We start from the raw sequence: 11698 nt of genomic DNA, 5'->3' as shown, positions 1-11698 counted from the left end.
TGTCGCCTTACCTTTGCCCGGGACCGTTTGCGCCTTTTGGCTCACGTATATGATAGTGTCGCTAGCATCCATATGATAAAGAGCCCGGGCTGACACGACTAGTCGTAAACCCAAAGTGGCACAGACTTACAGGGACAGGCATCCATGACCCAGCTTCGAACGTGTCGGTCATCAGCAAGTGGGTCCGGGCTGTAGCATTGGGCTAGCAGGACTCCGGTAAACCGGGCTGTAGCGGGCTAACAGGACTCCGGTACTCAAAGCGTGACATTTCCCCGAAGGGACAGACACAGGAACGAAGAAGGACACATGCCGGCCAGCCTAAGTGTTCCAGAGCAGTAGCAAGCTACCATGGCTCAGCGGTAACACTAGGAGACATTTCCCGGTAAGAGAGGCTACTAAAGATAAACAACTAGATAGTCAGATCCCACACATACCAAGCATTTCAATCATACACACAATATGCTCGATATGTGCAAATACAACGAAGCATCACAACATGACTCTACGACACAAGTACTTTATTTAAGGCTCAGGGAGCCATACATAGCATACACAAAGATATGGGTCACACGACCCAGCATTCAAGTCATACAGTCATACAAACCAGCAGCGGAAGTACATTGTCTGAGTACAGACAACTAGTAAAGTAAAAGAGGCTTGGAAAGCCTAGCTATACTACGTGGTCCTTCACAAGCTCAGGGTCACCACCTGGGTCTTTAGCCTACTCGTTGATGTCAACGTCTACATAGAACCCATCAGAAGGGGTTGCAGCGTCTTCTGTAAAAATGTAGATTATAGCAACATGAGTACAAAGGTACTCAGCAAGACTTACATCAGATCCTACATACATGCATAGTATCAAGAAGGGTTGGTGGAGTTATTGCAGCAAGCCAGCTTTGACTCTTGGCTAGGCTAACCTACGATACTCCAACTTGAAATGGTTTTGCGCACACGAGTCCACTACTCACCACTTCAATACACTACCGAGGATCCACCTCCGTCTTCCTACGGAAGAGCCATCCTCGGCACTCACACTTATCTTGAGGCTTTTAACAGTTTCCATTTACTTGTCTATGAACTGTATAAGCAACCAAGTAGTCCTTTACCGCGGACGCGGCTATTCGAATAGATTATGATAACCCTGCAGGGGTGTACTTCTTCATACATGTTTCCACCACTTAGCGTCTGCACACGATATGTGCTCGGCAGACTTCAAGTGAAAGCCGACATGGGTGTAGACCACGACCTACCTAAACACTTAAGCCTCTAGTCCAGGTTTATCGCCTATTCAGGTTCCATCCGCAGGGAGTCCGGCCGAGGTTTCCCATACGGCCCCGAACGATGTGAACAGGGTTCCCGAGATACCTAACGGGTATTCGGTACACCGTGCCACGTACCTACCGCATCACAGCCCACCCCTACGGTCAGCGCTGTCCACGACCTCCAGTAGGCTACAAACACCAGAAACTACTTGCAACTCCTGGACAGAGAGCTAGGGTGAATAAGAAGTCGAGCGGGGTCATATTTCAGGGCCCAATGCATGGTAGTAGCTGTATCTTAAATCACACATACAGATCTCAGTGCTTAAGGTCGGCTTCAATGAAACAACCCACCATGTACTCCTACATGGCCTCTCATCGATACCTTTACCAAATCGTGTTCACCACACTACTCTCATTACCGACATAATCATTTCACTCTAGCCATCACCCAGATGAACCAGACCTGACACGACTCTAAGCATAGCAGGCATAGCAAGGTAGGAACAACACATACATATGGCTCAATCAACTCCTACACATGCTAGTGGGTTTCATCTAGTTACTGTGGCAATGACAGGTCATGCAGAGGAAATGGGTTCAACTACCGTAGCACACAGCAGTTTGAAATGCGTTGTCTTAATGCAGTAAAAGAGAGCAGGAGCGAGAACATGGGATTGTATCGATATGATCAAATGGTTGGTTGCTTGCCTGATGGTTCGATGCACTGATACGGTTCTTCGTTAGGGTAATCACGGTACTCCTCGGAGGCAGAACCTGCCGCAAAGAACACCGATACAGAACCATCACCAAACAATGTGCAACAATATGATGCATGCATGAAACATGGCAATATGAGTGTGTTGGGCTAATGTAACTAAAACCAGAAGGGTTTGAACAAATTTGAATCAAAGATTCAAATTTCAAACTCAAACATGGCCTTTAAAGTGCTTTTCCTTGTTCTGCTTGAAACATCAATTTGACTTGTTTGATCATGCATGAAAATAGTACAGATGGATAGATTGGATTTTTCTGATCATTTTTCATATATAATTTGTCTAATTTGGAGTTACAGAATAAAAGTTATGATTTTTTGAAGTTTAAATAATATTCTGGAATTCCTGATTTAAATTAAATCCAGAATTATATATATTGCGCCAGCATGATGTCAGCATGACGTCAGTGGTCAACTGCGGCTGGCTGAGGTCAAACCTGACGTGTGGGGGCCACACGTCAGTGACAGGGGGGGTTTAACAGGATTAAATTAATCCTAATTAGGGATTAGTGGCGCTGGGGCCCACTGTCAGTGTCAGGGGGGGTTAGTTAGTTTAACTGATTCGGTTAGTGCTAATCCTAATTAGCTACAGGGCTGGGCCCGCCTGTCAGGGACACAGGGGGGTTCCTGCCGTGGTCAAGGTGGGTCAAACCCACCGGCGACATGACGCCGGCGAGGCCCGAGACGGCGGCGCGATGCGGGATCGTGCTACAGGGCACAGGCGAGGCCGTGCTTGGGCTCGTTGGAGAGCTCTTGCTCCCGCGCGTCGAACGGTGGTGGTGGCCGTGCCTGAGGGGGCCGGTACCGACGACGGCGACGACCGTGGCGGCTGTCGGAGCTCGGTTGAGCTCGGGGTCGAGGCTACAACGACTGCGGGGATGCGGGGTTGGCACCTACGGCTTCTACGCGGTGCGGTGAGGGCGTGGGTGTGCTCGGTTGGGCGCTACGGTGACCGTGGCCACGACGGCGACATCGCCGGCGGCGTCGAGCTTCGGAGCTCAAGGGGGCGGCAGCTACAGAAGGCTAGGGACGACGGGGCAAGGGGGAATCGAATCAGTGGCTCACCGCGGAGCTGCAGGGATGGTTAGCGGGCTCGGGGACGGCCGGAGTGCAGCGAATCGACGGCGATGACCTCCGGTGGCCGAGGAGGGGAACGGCGACATAGGCGGCGATGCAGGCCTTCCGGAGACCCGTGGATCGGTGGGGAGGAAGAGGGGGTCGAGGCGGAGCTCCTGAGCTAGTCGGGGGAGCGAGGGGTGGCCGGTGACGGCTGCTATGGCGAACGGCAGCGAGGGTGGTGTTCGGCCGTGTGAGAGAGAGAGCGAGGGAGAGGAGGGAGGAACTGAGGGAGAGTGAGAGAGAGCAGGGGGGAGACGTGGCGTCGTCCGGGGCATCGAGCGAGGAGGGGAGGGCAGGCAGGCAGCCGAGCAGGTGGCGTGGCGCGGTGGCGCGCGCGCGCGCCGGCCACACTCCCCTCCCTCTGTCGAGGACGAAGACGACAGAGGAGGGAGGCGGGCTGGGCCGCCTGCTGGCTGGGCCAGCCAGCTGGCTGGGCCGCACAGTGGAGGAGCCCAGGTAAGCTCCTCCTGTTATTTATTTTTCTGTTTTCTAATTTCTGACATTTGTTTTGATTTAAATAATATATTAAATCATTTATTTACCTTATGCCAATTTTTGTAGGAGCTAGATATATTATTCCAGAGCTCCTTTATAATTGGCATAATATTTGGACATATATTAATATATATAATTAATATATTTCCAATGCAAATATTTATGCATTAATTCCAAATGCCCAAAATAAATACCTATGAGCTCTTAAAAATATTGGTTTGATTTTTATCTCTGTCCAATATTTTCAGAGAGCAACATGAGCATTTTCTTGGACCCTTTTGGAGAAATTTTTATTTGGATCATTTTCAAAAATGATTCTGAGGGTTTCACAATCCCCATTTCAAGTTAAATGGAAATTTTAAACATGATGCACACACTCTGATGCATGACTAGCTAGGGTGTGACAACTCACCCCCACTCAAAAGAATCTCGTCCCGAGATTTGGGTTCCTCCGGGAAGAAGGCGGGATACTCAAGTCGAAGACGATCCTCCCTTTCCCAAGTTGCTTCATCCTCAGAATGGTGCGACCATTGAACTTTGAGAAACTTGATATTATGACGTCGGGTGGTACGTTCGGCCTGATCTAGGATACGAATGGGGTACTCTCGATATGTAAGATTATCTTGGAGATCAAGCGTTTCGTGGTCCACTTCACGGATAGGATCCGAGAAGCAACGCCTGAGTTGAGAAACGTGGAAGACATCGTGGACTCTGGAGAGGTGCGGAGGTAGTTCCAACTGGTAGGCAACTTCTCCTCGTTTGGCGAGAATGCGAAAAGGTCCAATGTAATGAGGAGCCAATTTGCCTTTGATACCGAAACGATGGGTTCCATTCAGAGGGGTGACCCGAAGATAAGCCTTCTCGTCAACCTCGAAAGTCATAGCCTTATGTTTTCGGTTATATTGACTCTTTTGACGAGATTGGGCTGTTTTCAACTTTTCACGAACGATACGAACTTGTTCTTCTGCTTCCTGAATCATATCCGGGCCAAAGAATTGTCTTTCCCCGGCCTCTGACCAGTTAAGGGGTGTTCGACACCGTCGTCCATAGAGAACTTCAAAAGGGGCTTTACCCAAGCTAGATTGATAGCTGTTGTTGTAAGCGAATTCGGCAAATGGAAGGCACTTCTCCCAGTCCATTCCGAATGAGATAACAGAGGCTCGAAGCATGTCTTCTAGAATCTGGTTGACGCGTTCCACTTGACCACTTGACTGAGGGTGGAAAGCGGTGCTAAAGGAGAGACGAGTCCCCATAGCATTTTGGAAACTTTCCCAAAATCGAGAGGTGAAAAGACTTCCTCGATCCGAGTTAATTTCCAAAGGAACACCATGGAGGGACACTATTCGCGAGATGTATAAGTCTGCCAGCTGACTAGCGGTTATACTCTCACGAACAGGTAGGAAATGGGCTACTTTGGAGAGACGATCGACAACGACGAAGATAGCATTATTCCCTCTCTTGGTCCTGGGAAAACCGGTAATGAAATCCATACTAATTTTATCCCATTTCCATTCAGGAATAGCTAAGGGTTGAAGGGTGCCAGCAGGCCGTTGATGCTCTGCTTTTACACGACGACAGACGTCGCAATTAGCAATATACTGAGCAATTTCTCTCTTCATCCTAGTCCACCAGAACCTCTGGCGTAGATCCTGATACATCTTAGTACTACCGGGATGAATAGTGAGAGGAGATTCATGAGCCTCCTTAAGGATCAACTGCCGTAGATGCTGGTTCTTGGGAACCACTAGACGGTTCTCAAAGTACACAACACCATGATCATTTGTGGAGAAACAACTAGCACCTCCGCTAGCAATGTTCTCTTTGATTTTAGATATTCCCTTATCTCGCTTTTGGGCAGCGATGATTTGATCCGTAAGAGTAGGTTTTGCTACCAAGGTGGAAAGAAAACCTTGAGGTACAATGTGAAGGTTAAGCTTCCGAAATTCCTCATGGAGAAGCGGTTGACCTTGTTGTAACATCAGGTTGTTACAATAAGATTTACGACTTAGCGCATCAGCCATGACGTTGGCTTTCCCTGGGGTGTAGGTTATTCCTAAGTCGAAGTCTGTGATCAATTCAACCCAACGTCTTTGCCTGAGATTCAGGTCCGGTTGGGTGAAAATGTACTTCAGACTTTGGTGATCAGTGAATATTTCGCAACGATTACCGAGGAGGTAATGTCGCCAGGTCTTAAGTGCATAGACTACGGCTGCAAGCTCTAGATCATGAGTAGGATAATTCTCCTCATGTGGGTGCAATTGCCATGAAGCATAGGCAATTACGTGTCGATCTTGCATGAGAATGCAACCAAGTCCTTGTCGCGAGGCATCGCAGTAGATAACAAAGTCCTTGGAGAAGTCTGGCGGTACCAGTACGGGAGCAGAGGTCAGGCGTCTTTTCAGTTCCTGAAAGCTGTGCTCACATTGTGGAGTCCATTCGAACTTCTTATCTTTCTTGAGGAGTTCGGTTAGAGGTTTAGCAACCTTGGAGAAGTTCTCGACAAAGCGGCGACAATAGCTCGCTAAGCCTAGAAAACTCTGAACTTGCTTGACCGATTCAGGTGGAGTCCAATTAAGGACGGCTTGAACTCGCTCAGGGTTAACAGCAATACCTTTACCAGATATTACATGACCTAGATAGGTCACTTCTGACAACCAGAATTCACATTTAGAAAATTTGGCATAAAGGCGATGCTCTCGAAGTTTCTTCAACACTAGCCTTAAATGTTCGGCATGTTCTTCCTCGTTCTTGGAGTAGATGAGTATATCATCGAGGTAAACTACGACGAATTTATCCAAATACTCCATGAAGATTGAGTTCATTAACCGAGAAAAGGTGGCTGGAGCGTTGGTTAAACCGAAGGACATGACGGTGTACTCGTATTGGCCATAACGAGTAACAAAGGCCGTTTTAGGGATGTCCCCGTTTCTGATCTTGATTTGATGGTAGCCCAACCTCAAATCCATCTTGGAAAAGACTGAGGATCCAGCGAGCTGATCGTACAGGTCGTTGATCCTGGGAAGCGGATATTTGTTCTTGATTGTGACCAAATTGACAGGTCGGTAATCTACAACCATCCGGTCCGTACCATCCTTCTTCTTGACGAATAGGACGGGGCAAGCCCACGGAGAAGAGCTAGGTCGGATGAAACCCTTTTTCAAGGACTCATCGAGTTGTTTCTTAAGCTCGGCTAGCTCTAGGGGTGCCATCTTATAAGGTCTTCTAGCAATCGGAACGGTTCCGGGGATGAGGTCTATTACGAACTCAACATCCCTGTCAGGTGGAACACCTGGCAATTCCTCTGGGAAGACATCCGGGAAGTCACGGACTACCGGAATGTCCTCAAGGTCTGGCAAAGGGCTGGCGTTAAGAGAATATAATTGTCGCTTGGCTATTCGGGTCAAGACATTGACTATCTTCCCCGAAGGATGGGTGAGTTGAACAGTCCTAGAGAAGCAATCAATTTGGGCATGATGAGCTGACATCCAGTCCATACCCAGAATGATATTAATATCTGAAGATTTAAGGGCTATCAGAGACGCGAGGAAAACAAGTCTGTCGACTTGGATTTCATTTCCATAACTTACTCTAGAAGTTTGCCATTTGGATCCCGGAGTTTGAATTACCATAGAGGTTAGCATATCACCGAATGCGACGTTATGCAAACGAGCATAATTTTCAGATATAAAAGAATGAGAGGCTCCTGTATCGAAAAGAACAGATGCCGGGTGGCAATTAACAAGAAGCGTACCGAGAACGACGTTGGGATCCTCTTGAGCTTCTTCGGCAGAGATACAGTTGACATGGCCACGTGAAGCGGTGACCGGCTTGGCGTGGAATATCTTTCCTGTCGGCTTGCCACGGCCAACAGCTTTAGCAGACTGGTTGGGGTTGGTCTGGGGACACTCACGCATATAGTGACCAGATTCCCCACACTTGAAACAAGTCACGGAACTGGTACGTGGAGGAGCATTGTTAGTTGGACCCCCATAGGGCTTGGCTGGAGCAGACTGTTGAACAGGGCGAGGCGCCTGGAAAGGTGGCCTCGGTGTGAACCTGGGTGGCAGGGCGGTGTTGGGCACCCACACGTGGCGCTTCTGAGGACCAGCACCGGATGAGGAACCCATGTCACGGCCATGCTTGCGTGTTGCGTCATAGTCAGTCTGACCAGTTTCAGCACTGATGGCTTTGTTGACAAGTTTCTGAAAAGATGTGCACTCATGCAGACGGAGGTCGCGGCGAAGCTCAGGACTAAGTCCCTTACGGAACCTTGCTTGCTTCTTGGCATCAGTAGACACTTCCTCAGTTGCATATCGGGCGAGATTACCAAACTCCCTGCTGTAAGCATCCACAGAAAGTCGGCCTTGGGTGAAACTGCAAAATTCTTCACGTTTACGGTCCATGAGACCCTCCGGAATGTGATGTTCATGGAAAGCCTCGCTGAATTCAGCCCAAGTAGTGACATGGCCCGCTGGGCGCATAGCTCCATAATTCTCCCACCATAGACTGGCGGGGCCTTCAAGATGATATGCAGCAAAGGTGACCTTGTCAGCCTCCGCTACCAGCGCGGAACGCAGTTTGTGAGCGATACTGCGAAGCCAGTCATCAGCGTCGAGAGGCTCGACGGAGTGGTGGAACGTGGGTGTATGTAATTTGATAAAATCACTGAGTGACACCACGTTAGTCCTCTGATGGTGTGCTGTATTCTGTTCAATACGCTCCAACAAACGGTTGGTCTCCCGCTTGTTTCTCTCAGATTCCATCATAACCTCGGCTAGGGAAGGAGGATGAGGCAGATTTTCATTCCTGCCTTCACTGCCTTCGGCCTGCTCTTGAGAAGCAGGGTTAGCGCGCGTGTTGACCATCCTAGGTAAACAAGACAATGATTTAGTCAGGATGATAAAATTCCGACATAGGATACAGAATGTAAAGAATAACTCGAAATGCAAGATGATCATCCGTATGACATGGTAGATACAAAGACTGCTTCTTTATTCCATCGTCATACACACCATACAGGGTTTAGTACAAGACCAAACAAAGTACTATTACGGTGAAAGAGGATTACATCTCATCGGAGGCATTCCAAGCTCCTATACATTATTTTTCTACACCTCCGGAAAGAGTACAAACTAGGTCATATCCCACGAGTCACGCGGGGCGATAGATGACACAGCTAGTGTGAACTAGTGATACTACCACTAACTCAGACCGATCCGTAGTAGTCCTCGTAGAAGTCACCTCCATAGCCTGGAAGCTCAACATGATCATTCGGAAACAGACGATCTCGCGGAGCTTGTGGACCATAGGGACTAGGATGAGGTCTTGGACCAACAGACGGTGGCCTGCGGGGGCCGCGAGGTGGGGTGATGCCTCCTACATCACGCCAACCCATCACGTCTGGCAGGGCAGATCTCACAGGATAGAGATCGCGCATATCTGAATATCCAGCTTGCACCGCCGGTGTGAACCGGGTCAAAGTGGCCCAGTGGTCAGCACGGGTATTGAAGAGCTCTAACCTCAAGGCCCGATTTTCACGGTCCTTATCCTCGAGCATCTCAGCAGTGGTGCGAGTCCGTGAATCCTCCTGAGTGGGGTCAACATAGATAGCCTGGAGATACCCTTGTGCTCCCGGAAGTGATCCTGGCATATACCGGAAATCAGAGTCCTGAAATAAACCAGATCTGACTCGCATAATGGTCATCATAGAGTAGGCGGCGTCCTGCACAGCCATCTCAATAGTAACCCCGAGTCCATAGGAGCAGTGAAGGGGCTCGGTGGATCCAGGATAAGATGGAAATATCCGGACAGTGCAGAGATACTGGCTTTGATTGAAGTCCCGAAATTGCTCTTCGACCGTGTACTCAGGATACCAACGGTATCCAGCCTCAGTCATTACCCTGACCAACTTGGCAGTATGGCCGGGTACATCTAGGCATCGAGTCAGGCGAACCACTTGATTGAGGTCGCGAGTGGCCATCTGAAAGCACAATCATAATGCAAAGGCATTAGAATTTCTAGCAGAATTTCGGCAGCATAACAGCTGTAAATGCTCAAGAAGGATTTGAGACATTTGACAAAGGATTACATACACACTCCACATCATCATATCAAAGTTCTGAGACCATCCTAGCAACATAACATGGTAGAAGAACTAAACTAGGCTTGTATCCATCAAACTTATAAGGTACTACTGATTAGTAACACGTGATCCTGATAGAGAGAATAGATCCTAATTCCTTAACCCCCGGTGGAAGAATGGACTGACTCAGATTGGAATGTCATAAGATAAAGGAGTAAAAAGAGCCTTACGTTCCAACCCACAAACAATTCCCCTACATATAACTAAAGAATTTCTAGACTCAACATCGACCAGTTTGGCTTGGAGAACCTACAGGCAGTCCGGCTCTGATGCCAACGCTGTCAGGACCCCAACTCGATGTCACATCGATCTAGCCGGTAACACCTCATATCACTTTGCGGCCTCACGCACGGTATCCCCACGGGTGTCGCCTTACCTTTGCCCGGGACCGTTTGCGCCTTTTGGCTCACGTATATGATAGTGTCGCTAGCATCCATATGATAAAGAGCCCGGGCTGACATGACTAGTCGTAAACCCAAAGTGGCACAGACTTACAGGGACAGGCATCCATGACCCAGCTTCGAACGTGTCGGTCATCAGCAAGTGGGTCCGGGCTGTAGCACTGGGCTAGCAGGACTCCGGTACTCAAAGCGTGACATTTCCCAGAAGGGACAGACACAGGAACGAAGAAGGACACATGCCGGCCAGCCTAAGTGTTCCAGAGCAGTAGCAAGCTACCATGGCTCAGCGGTAACACTAGGAGACATTTCCCGGTAAGAGAGGCTACTAAAGATAAACAACTAGATAGTCAGATCCCACACATACCAAGCATTTCAATCATACACACAATATGCTCGATATGTGCAAATACAACGAAGCATCACAACATGACTCTATGACACAAGTACTTTATTTAAGGCTCAGGGAGCCATACATATCATACACAAAGGTACGGATCTCACGACCCAACATACAAGTCATACAGTCATACAAGCCAACAGCGGAAGTGCTTTGTCTGGGTACAGACAACTAGTAAAATAAAAGAGGCTTGGAAGCCTAACTATACTACGTGGTCCATCACAAGCTCAGGGTCACCACCTGGGTCTTTAGCCTACTCGTTGATGTCAACGTCTACATAGAACCCATCAGAAGGGGTTGCAGCGTCTTCTGTAAAAATGTAGATTATAGCAACATGAGTACAAAGGTACTCAGCAAGACTTACATCAGATCCTACATACATGCATAGTATCAAGAAGGGTCGGTGGAGTTATTGCAGCAAGCCAGCTTTGACTCTTGGCTAGACTATCCTACGATACTTCAACTTGAAATAGTTTTGCGCACACGAGTCCACTACTCACCACTTCAATACACTACCGAGGATCCACCTCCGTCTTCCTACGGAAGAGCCATCCTCAGCACTCACACTTATCTTGAGGCTTTTAACAGTTTCCATTTACTTGTCTATGAACTGTATAGGCAACCAAGTAGTCCTTTACCGCGGACGCGGCTATTCGAATAGATCATGATAACCCTGCAGGGGTGTACTTCTTCATACACGCTCTCACCTCTTACCGTCGCTTACACGACATGTACTCGGCAACCTTCAAGCGGAAGCCCAACGTGGGTGTCGGCCACGACCTACCTAATCACCTAAGCCTCCAGTCCAGGTTTATCGCCTATTCAGGTTCCATCCGCAGGGAGTCCGGCCGAGGTTTCCCATACGGCCCCGAACGATGTGAACAGGGTTCCCGAGATACCTAACGGGTATTCGGTACACCGTGCCACGTACCTACCGCATCACAGCCCACCCCTACGGTCAGCGCTGTCCGCGGCCTCCAGTAGGCTACAAACACCAGAAACTAGTTGCAACTCCTGGACGGAGAACTAGGGTGAATAAGAAGTCGAGAGGGTCCATTGGTTTCGGGCCCAATGCATGGTAGTAGCTGATTCTTAAATCACACATACAGA

This window comes from Triticum aestivum, chromosome 7A (genome assembly GCF_018294505.1).
Source record: "Triticum aestivum cultivar Chinese Spring chromosome 7A, IWGSC CS RefSeq v2.1, whole genome shotgun sequence".
Taxonomy (NCBI): domain Eukaryota; kingdom Viridiplantae; phylum Streptophyta; class Magnoliopsida; order Poales; family Poaceae; genus Triticum; species Triticum aestivum.
This window is presented reverse-complemented; position numbering follows the sequence as displayed.